At 39.9% G+C, this 9487-nt stretch overlaps 1 long non-coding RNA gene across 1 annotated transcript in view; it reads right to left on the reverse strand.

Annotated features, from left to right (window-relative positions):
- The window catches only part of LOC145717660 (uncharacterized), a 22686-nt gene extending 17040 nt beyond the window's left edge, over positions 1-5646 (reverse strand). Inside the window, exon 1 of the long non-coding RNA XR_014141030.1 lies at positions 5532-5646. This is a non-coding gene — a long non-coding RNA (uncharacterized LOC145717660). The remainder of the gene's footprint in view (positions 1-5531) is intronic.
- Positions 5647-9487: the final 3841 nt, after the last annotated feature.

The following is a 9487-nucleotide window of genomic DNA, read 5'->3' on the forward strand; positions in this document are numbered from 1 at the left end:
CTCTAGAACCCTCAGTTTGTTTCTCAGAGTCCATAGTCTCTCATGGTTCGTCTCCCCCTCTGATTTCAGATGTCTAATTCCTGATTAAAAGGTGGATATTCATTTTCTGTCGGCACTCAGAGATTTCTTTATTCTGCTTAGATTTCTCTTCTGTTTTGCAAAGTATGGGGTTCTAAATGCAAAATTATTTTCCTTCCTGGGATCGAGCCCCACATCGGGCTCCCTGCTCGGTGGGGAGCCTGCTTCTCCCTCTCCCACTCCCCCTGCTTGTGTTCCCTCTCTTGCTGTGTCTCTCTCTGTCAAATAAATAAGTAAAATCTTTAAAAAAAAATAAAATAAAAGATTTAGTTTTCCTCACATATTTGTAACTGATGAAAGTCTGATTAATCTGATTCTTATTCTCTTGTAAGCACACAGCTTTTTCTTTTTGAAACATTCACAATTTTTATGTTCATCTTTCAGGTTCTGAATTCTTTCTTTCTCTCTCTTCCTCTTTTTTTTAAAAGATTTTATTTATTTATTTGACAGAGAGAGACACAGCGAGAGAGGGAACACAAGCAGGGGGAGTGGGAGAGGGAGAAGCAGGCTTTCCGCAGAGCCGGGAGGCCAGGACCCTGAGATCATGACCTGAGCCGAAGGCAGACGCTTAACGACTGAGCCACCCAGGCGCCCTCCCTCTTTTTTTAAAAAATTTTATTTATTTATTTCAGAGAGAGAGCAAGAGCACAAGTGGGGGGACAGAGGGAGAGGGGGAAGCAGGCTCCCCACTGAGCAGGGAGCCCCACAAGGGGCTCGATCCCAGAACTCTGGGATCATGACCTGAGCTGAAGGCAGATGCTTAACTGACTGAGCCACCCAGGCGACCTATGGTTCTGAACTCTTTCTTTTATTGTGTGTTTTTTTTTTTTTTAAATTTTTATTTATTTGACAGAGAGAGACACAGTGAGAGAGGGAACACAAGCAGAGGGAGTGGGAGAGGGAGAAGCAGGCTTCCTGCTGAGCAGAGAGCCTGATGTGGGGCTCGATCCCAGGATCCTGGAACCGTGACCTGAGCCGAAGGCAGACGCTTAACGACAGAGCCACCCAGGCGCCCCGGTTCTGAATTCTTTCTAAGAACTTTCTTGTTTTATTTATTTTTTGCATTTTTTTTTTTAATACATGTGATTGAATTGGGGCACCTGGATGGCTCAGTTAAGGTTAAGCGTCTGCCTTTAGCTCAGGTCGTGATCTCAGGGTCCTGGGATCGAGACCAGCAGCGGGCTCCCTGCTCAGCGGGGAGTCTGCTTATCCCTCTCCCTCTGCGCCTCCCCCAGCTCGTGCTCTGTCTCTCAAATAAAATCTTTTTTTTTAATTCTTTTTTTTTTTTTTAAAGATTTTATTTATTTGACAGAGAGAGACAGCATAAGAGAGGGAACACAAGCAGGGGGAGCGGGAGAGGGAGAAGCAGGCTTCCCGCTGAGCAGGGAGCCCGATGCGGGGCTCGATCCAGAACTCTGGGCTCACGACCTGAGCCGAAGGCAGACGCCCAACGAATGAGCCACCCAAGTGCCCCTCAAATAAATAAAATCTTAAAAAAAATAAATAAAAGAGGGCGCCTGGGTGGCTCAGATGGTTGAGTCTACCTTCGGCTCAGGTCATGATCTCCAGGTCCTGGGATTGAGCCCCATGTTGGGCTCCCAGCTTAGTGGGGAGTGGCTTCTTCCTCTGCCTCTCCCCCTGCTTGTGCTCTGTCTCTGCCTCTGTCTCAAACGAATAAATAAAAAATCTTAAAAAAAATAAAAAAATAAAAACAAAAAGGCTTAGTAAGCTTATTTAAAAAATACATTTGATTGAATTTAATAAACCATTGATTGTAATTCCACCATTATTTTATTTATTTATATTAAAAATCACTACATCACGGGATGCTTGGGTGGCTCAGTTAAGCATCTGCCTTCAGCTCAGGTCATGATCCCAGGGTCCTGGGATTGAGTCTGGGCATCAGGCTCCTTGCTCAGCGGGGAGCCTGCTTTTCCCTCTCCCACTCCCTCTGCTTGTGCACTCTCTCTCTCTCTGACAAATAAATAAACATCTGTTAAAAAAAATTTTTTTTTTTTTTTAATATTTTATTTATTTATTTGACAGAGAGACAGTGAGAGGGAACATAAGCAGGGGGACTGGGAGAGGAAGAAGCAGGCTTCCTGCTGAGCAGAGAGCCCGATGTGGGGCTCAATCCCAGGACCCTGGGATCATGACCTGAGGCGAAGGCAGACGCCTAACGACTGAGCCACCCAGGCGCCTCTAAAAAAAAATTCTTATGCATGTATGTAAGGAATGTGGGAAGGCCTTTAAGCTTCATGGAGAACTCAACATCTGAAAACCTGTAAATGTCTAGAATGTGGGAAGGCTTTTAGTTTTGGCAGAGATCTTAGAGTATACCAAAATACTCATCCTGGTGAGAAATCCTATGAATGTGGAAAGACTTTTAGTTTGGGCAGGTATGTCAGAGTACACCAGAAAATTCATACTGGTGAAAAACCCTATTAATGTAAGGAATGTGGGAAGGCCTTTAGAATACATCAGCATCTCACTCAACATCTAAAATTCATAGTAGTGTGAAACCCTATAAAAGTAAAGAATGTGGGGGCGCCTGGGTGGCTCAGTCGTTAAGCGTCTGCCTTCGGCTCAGGTCATGATCCCAGGGTCCTGGGATCGAGCCCCGCATCGGGCTCCCTGCTCGGCGGGAAGCCTGCTTCTCCCTCTCCCACTCCCCCTGCTTGTGTTCCCTCTCTCGCTGTGTCTCTCTCTGTCAAATAAATAAATAAAATATTAAAAAAAAAAAAAAAAAGTAAAGAATGTGGGGTGCCTGGGTGGCTCAATCATTAAGCGTCTACCTTCAGCTCGGGTCATGATCCCAGGGTCCTGGGACCGAGCCCTGCTTCGGGCTCCCTGCTCAGCGGGACGCCTGCTTCTCCCTCTCCCACTCCTCCTGCTTGTGTTCCCTCTCTTACTGTGTCTCTCTCAAATAAATAAATAAAATCTTTAAAAAAAAAAAAGTAAAGACTGTAGGAAAGCTTTTAATTTTGGCAAAGACCTTAAAATATACCAGCATACTGGGGTGCCTGGGTGGCTCAGTCGGTTAAGCGTCTGCCTTCGGCTCAGGTCATGATCCCAGAGTCCTGGGATCGAGCCCCGCATCGGGCTCCCTGCTCCGCAGGAAGCCTGCTTCTCCCTCTCCTACTCCCCCTGCTTGTGTTCCCTCTCTTGCTGTGTCTCTCTCTGTCAAATAAATAAATAAAATCTTAAAAAATATATATATACCAGCATTCTCATTTTGGTGAGAAACGCTGTAAATGTCAGGACTGTGAGAAGACCTTCAGCTCTTTGAGATACTTTAGAGTACACCAGAAAATTCATATTGATGAAAAACTACGAATATAAGGAATGTTAAAAACCATTTATATTGCATGAACAACTCAATTGACATCTAAAATTCATAAAGGTGAGAAATCTTATGAATGTAAGGAATGTAGGAAAGCCTTTAGACTGCATTCACACCTTAAAGGTCATCACAGTATACATACTAGTGAGAAGCCCTGTGAATATAAGAAATGTGGCAAGGTCTTTAGACAGAATTCAACTTACCCAACATCACTATGTACACTAAAGAGAATGTATACTAAAGAGAAACCCTACAAATATAAGGAATGTGAGAATGCCTATAGATGGAATTCAACATTTAATCAACATCAAAAAATGCATACTAACAAGAAATTCGGTTGAAGGTATATGGAAAAGCCTTTCAACTTCATTAAATCCTTACAGATCATCAGATATTTCACAATGCTGAGAAACCAATTCTATAAGTGAGGAGTGATGTGGGAAGGCCTTTAGATAAAATGTACATCAGTGAATGTACACTAAGGAGAAACCCTGTGAATGTAAAGAATGTGGGAATGCCTTTAGATTTTGCTTATACCTTATTGAGCATCAGAGAATTTATAATGATGAAAAACTCTAAAAAGGTGAGAAATGTATGAAGGCCCAATATTCATGCCACTATCAAATCTGAGAATTCATAACCTTATTGAGTACATATGAAAGTACTTTTACTCCATTATTCATAGAATATTATTCATACTAGGGGAAAATGTTTAGGAAACCCTTTTCTGGGGGCGGGGGGGTCAATCTTACAACTTAATTTGGCATAAAAAATTTCATACCAGGTGTCTTAAATCTATTGAATATACAAGATTTCTAAAATCACTCAGTTCCTGTTGGATGTTAGCAGATTCACACTAGAGAAGAATTTCTTACTCTATCAGTTGTGGAACTGAAGGAAAGCCTTAAGTCACAGCACATACTTAGCCTATCATCATCTTCAAGATATTCAACAATATACTTATTAGCTCTGTGCCTCAGTTGTAAAAGGGTGAAGTTAATACCTATCTGATAGTGTTTTTGTGAGGATTAACTCCTGTAAACCCTTGTAAGATTATTTGGCAACTAAAGATTAGCTACTGTTCTTCTGGTAATAATAGCATAACTGTTAATGAATTCTTATGAAAGAATCTATATTGGTAATGAACTTAGAAAGCCTCCAATCACTACCCACCTCCTATTGAACTTCAAATAATTGATTCTGAATAAAGTATAGTAGAATATAAAGAACATGGGGGCACATGACTGGCTTAGTCAGAAGAGCACACAACTCTTGATCTTGGGGTTGTGAGTTCAAGCCCCACATTGGGTGTAGAGATTACTAAATAAATAAATAAACTTAAAAAAAATAAAGAACATGTGAGACAACTTCATTCCTAAGTTGCAACAGGAAATTAATCCTGGAATACTCTGGAATTAATGGCTGTAAATATATATTGAGAATATAGCTCATTGCTGAAGAAGTAGAAAAGGGTATTATGCAGTTTGCAGTCAAGTCCAAATAACACGTATTCTATAATCTACACTATCTTCTTAGAATTCAAAATTTATTAGAAATTATCAAAAGGATAACGGAGAAAACTGCCCGTTAAACTTCCCCATCTTGTCATTATGAAAACTTCCAAACACAGAAAAGTTGAAAAGGATAATGAACAGGCATTTACCATCCAACCCCCACCCGGTTTAAAAGCTAACAGTTTAGGGGTGCCTGGGTGGCTCAGTCATTAAGCATCTGCCTTCGGCTCAGGTCATGGTCCCAGGGTCCTGGGATCAAGCCCCACGTCGGGCTCCCTGTTGGCGGGACGCCTGCTTCTCCCTCTCCCACTCCCCCTGCTTGTGTTCCCACTCTCACTATCTCTCTGTCAAATTAAAAAAAAAAAAAAAAAAAGCTAACAGTTTGTCATATTTGCTTTATCTTCCTATAATTTTCTACATAACCATAATATAATCACACCTTCTAAAATATGTCAAGTGATGCATGTTCAAATTTTCCCAGTTGTCCCAAGATTGACTTTAATAGCTATTTATTTTTCTTTTTATCTAGAATCAACTCTAGGTTCATAAATTACATTTAGTTGATATGTCTCTTTTAGTCTAGTTTTGTTCTTTACCTTTATTCCTTTTTTCCATGACGCTGGCTTTTTCTTCTTAGAGGCCATGCAGTTGTCTTGTAGGGTGTTCCATATTTTGGATTGTTGTGTTTGTTTCCTAATGTTCCCATTTAACTTACTCTGCCATCTACATTGGAAATTAAGTGTAGAGAAAAGATTGAGTTTGGGTTAAACAATTTTGCAAGAATATTTTATCATAAATGATGTTAAATATTTTGTATTGTCATATATTGAGGCACATATTGATACCATGAAACTAAATTTGATCATATGGTTAAGGTGATGACTGTTAAATTTCTCATTTTAAAGGTCCTTTTTAATCCTTACAATTAGAAAGTAATCTGTGAAGTGATTCTAACACCCTCTTGGAAATTTATATTTTGTTTGATTCAAAGGCAAGACCAGAGTTGAAATAGGATACCATTCAGATATGAGTGATAATGAGTTGCTATATATCAAAACCTGTAGGAGGTGATCAAAGTCATTTTTGGAAAGTAATCTTGTGGGAAATTAGTACTCTTTAATAAATGCAGGAAATGAAAATTTAGGGCCAGAATTTTGATTTGCTTAACAGTCACCATCTAACAAATGATATTGCCCCACATGATTACACTTATAATCCTAGTTCTAATACAGTATCTGTCACATAGTGGAGAGTTGATAAGCTGTCAAAGCAATCCAAACCTAAGAAACTAGGAAAAGGTGGCACCTGGGTGGCTCAGTCGGTTAAGTGTCTGCCTTCGGCTCAGGTCATGATCCCGGGGTCCTGGGATGGAGCCCCGCGTTGGGCTCCCTGCTCAACAGGAAGCCTGCTTCTCCCTCTCCTCCCCACTCATGTTCTCTCTCACTATCTCTGTCTCTCTCTCTCAAATAAATAAATAAAATCTTAAAAAAAAAAAAAAAACTAGGAAAAGAACAGATTAACCTAAATCCAGCAGAAGGAAACCATTCATACAGTTAGAAGTTAATGGAGGAAGAGTAAAACATCTATTTTCTGTGGAAAAAACACCGATCTAAACTAGACTTATAAATTTGATCAGTGTAAAGATGAGAAATACAATGGCTTTAATAAGGTGGCATACATATATTTATGGAGAGTTTTAAAATAGCATGGTAATACTATGTATATAAAATATTTTTTTTTCAAATTGACTCAAAGTAGAAATTGGCCTCGTCTAATAAATGTAGTGGGAAAATGAAAATTTGGTTCAAAATCTCTCTTTTAAAAAAATACATAAATAAGTCACCAGGTGAAAACTGCAGAGATAATCTGTAAAAGAATTTTACAAGCTAATTCTATAAGACTAACAGTCTGAAACAATATTGGATGAGGATTATTTCTAAAAAAAAAAAACAGATTTATGAATATGAATACAAATACCCTAAGGAAAACATTAGCAATGAAACCAAGAATTGAGGAAATCATGATTTGAGAGCTAGAACTTTGCTTATCAGTCACCATTTTAAAATTTATATAATTTATATGATTGCACTCTATTTACAGCTTCTTAAGCAAGATGTATCCAAACTCAAGAAGTTAAAAAAACAAACAGAAGGGGCACCTAGGTGGCTCAGTCGGTTGAGTGTCTGACTCTTGGTTTTTGGCTCGGGTCATGATCTTGGGGTTGTGGGATTGAGCCCCAGGAAGGGTTCCGCGCTTGGTGGGGAGTCTGCTTGGGACTCTCTCCCACTTCTCCCTCTGTCACCCCCCCTCCCCCACTCACACGTGCACTTTCTCTCTAAAATAAATTAATCTTAAAAAAGAAAGAGCCAATACCAGTTAAGATAGAATTAGTATATTCTTCCCTGTGTCTCCCACTGAATGCAGTTAAAATCCTAGAGAGAATGGATGGGCAGCTATTAGAGAAACCTGAAAGTAAATTTTAGTAGACTGGAGAAGGAAACCAGAATTTGGAAGTTTGACTAATTTGGTGGTTAAGTGTTCTTGCCTGGACTAAAACACAACCTGAATCCCAGAACTGTGCACCAAGCTCAAATAGAAAGAACTCCGAGAGAGGCTCTTTCTGGTCAAATGAGTGGGAGAAGAGGATTTTGTGGGGTAATGTCTAAGAAATTTATGTTGTTTTTGTTTTCTTTCTGGTCTCACCCCAGGCAAACAATAGTCTGAAAGCTGCAATCCTGTAGTGGGCAGGTGGTAGTTGCAGCAGCTGCCAGCAAGTACTTAAACTCTGAGGAAGGAGAATCCTACCTTATTAGTGAAAGTCTGTTTTGAATAGAATAGAGGAAATCCCATTACTTTTTTCCTCTTTATTCTCTTACTGCTTGGCACTGGAGGAAGACCTAGCTGTGGGAAGGGCACAGCAGAATAGGAAAACTAAAGGGGTGCCTGGCTGGCTCAGTTGGTAGAGCATGTGACTCTTGATCTCTGGGTCATGAGTTGAAGTCCCAGGTGGGCTGTGGAGCCTAGTGTAAAAAAAAAAAAAAAAAAAAAGAATAGGAAAACTAAAGCTCTTTAGATCTAACTAGATCAGGAAGGGGATCTCTGGGAACTAAAGAGTTCTGGGGAGACAGAGGCGAGGAGGCAACTCAAGTCAGGGGTCCCATAAGGTGTATGGACTTGAGGCAGCACTCTCAAGCTGTACATGTGTAGATCTGACACTAGGCAGCATACGAAAGGCCTTGAGAACTGAATCAGAAGGTAGATCATCATCTGGGTCCCAAAATGGATAGTGGGTGAAGCACACGTAAAGCATAACAACACTGCAAATGCTTTGAAAACTGAACTGACATTGGAGCCTCAAGGCACAGAAAGTGGTTTGGAACTTGCATGCTGAATGGAAATAAATTGCCTGCTAAAACCAACCAAAATTATCAACTTCCATAGGATTTAATCTAGGCCAAGAGAATAAAATTATTCAAAATGTCCAAGAAACAAAAATGTATTCTACATACAAAGAATGAAGAAAATTTCAACTCACAGTGGGGAAAAAAAAATAAAAGACCCAACACTGAGGTCACACATGTTCGAATTACCAAAGACTTTCAAATGCTATGAGAACCATGTTTCAAGAAGTAAAGGTGAACACTCCTCAGAGAATGACAAGCAGAGAAATAGAAGCTATAAAAAAAAGGATCAAAAGTAAATTTTAGAACTGGAAAATAATAACAAAAATTAAAACCTACTTGATGGGCTCAATAACAAAATGGAGAAAACAAAGGAAAGATTGAAGTGAATTTGAACATATATCAATAAAAATTATCCAACATAAAATATATATATATTTTAAAGATTTTATTTATTTCACAGAGAGAGACAGTGAGAGCAGGAACACAAGCAGGGGGAGTGGGAGAGGGAGAAACAGGCTTCCCGCCGAGCAGGGAGCATGACATGGGGCTTGATCCCAGGACCCTGGGATCATGACCTGAGCTGAAGGCAGATGCTTAATGACTGAGCCACCCAGGCGCCCCCCAACATAAAAGACTTTTAAAGAAGATTTTATATATTTTTTTGAGAGAGAGAGAGGGAGAAAGAGGAGCACTGAGCAGTGAGCCCAACATGGGGCTCGATCCTAGGACTCCAGGATCATGACCTGAGCCGAAGGAAGATGCTTAACTGACTGAGCCACCCAGGCACCCCTCCAATAGAAAAGATTAAAAAAATTTAACAGAAACTTTAGGACCTAAGGGACAATACCAAAAAGTTTAACACTTGTGTCATTTGAATTGTAGAAGGAGAGAAGAAAGTGCAATGAAGAGAAAATATTTAAAGAAATAATGGCCAAAAACCTACCAAATTTGGCAAAAGATACAAACTTACAGATTCAAGAAAGATATGGGCATGCCTTGGGATATTTTGGGTTTGGTTCCAGACTGCCACAATAAAGTATGTCACAATAAAGAGAGTCAAATGAATTTTTTGGTTTCCTGGTGCATATAAAAGTCATGTTTACACTACACTATAGTATGTTAAATGTGCGATAGCATTGTGTAAACAA

The sequence above is a fragment of the Leptonychotes weddellii genome, chromosome 16, assembly GCF_054177405.1.
Source record: "Leptonychotes weddellii isolate Sample4059 chromosome 16, ASM5417740v2, whole genome shotgun sequence".
NCBI lineage: Eukaryota > Metazoa > Chordata > Mammalia > Carnivora > Phocidae > Leptonychotes > Leptonychotes weddellii.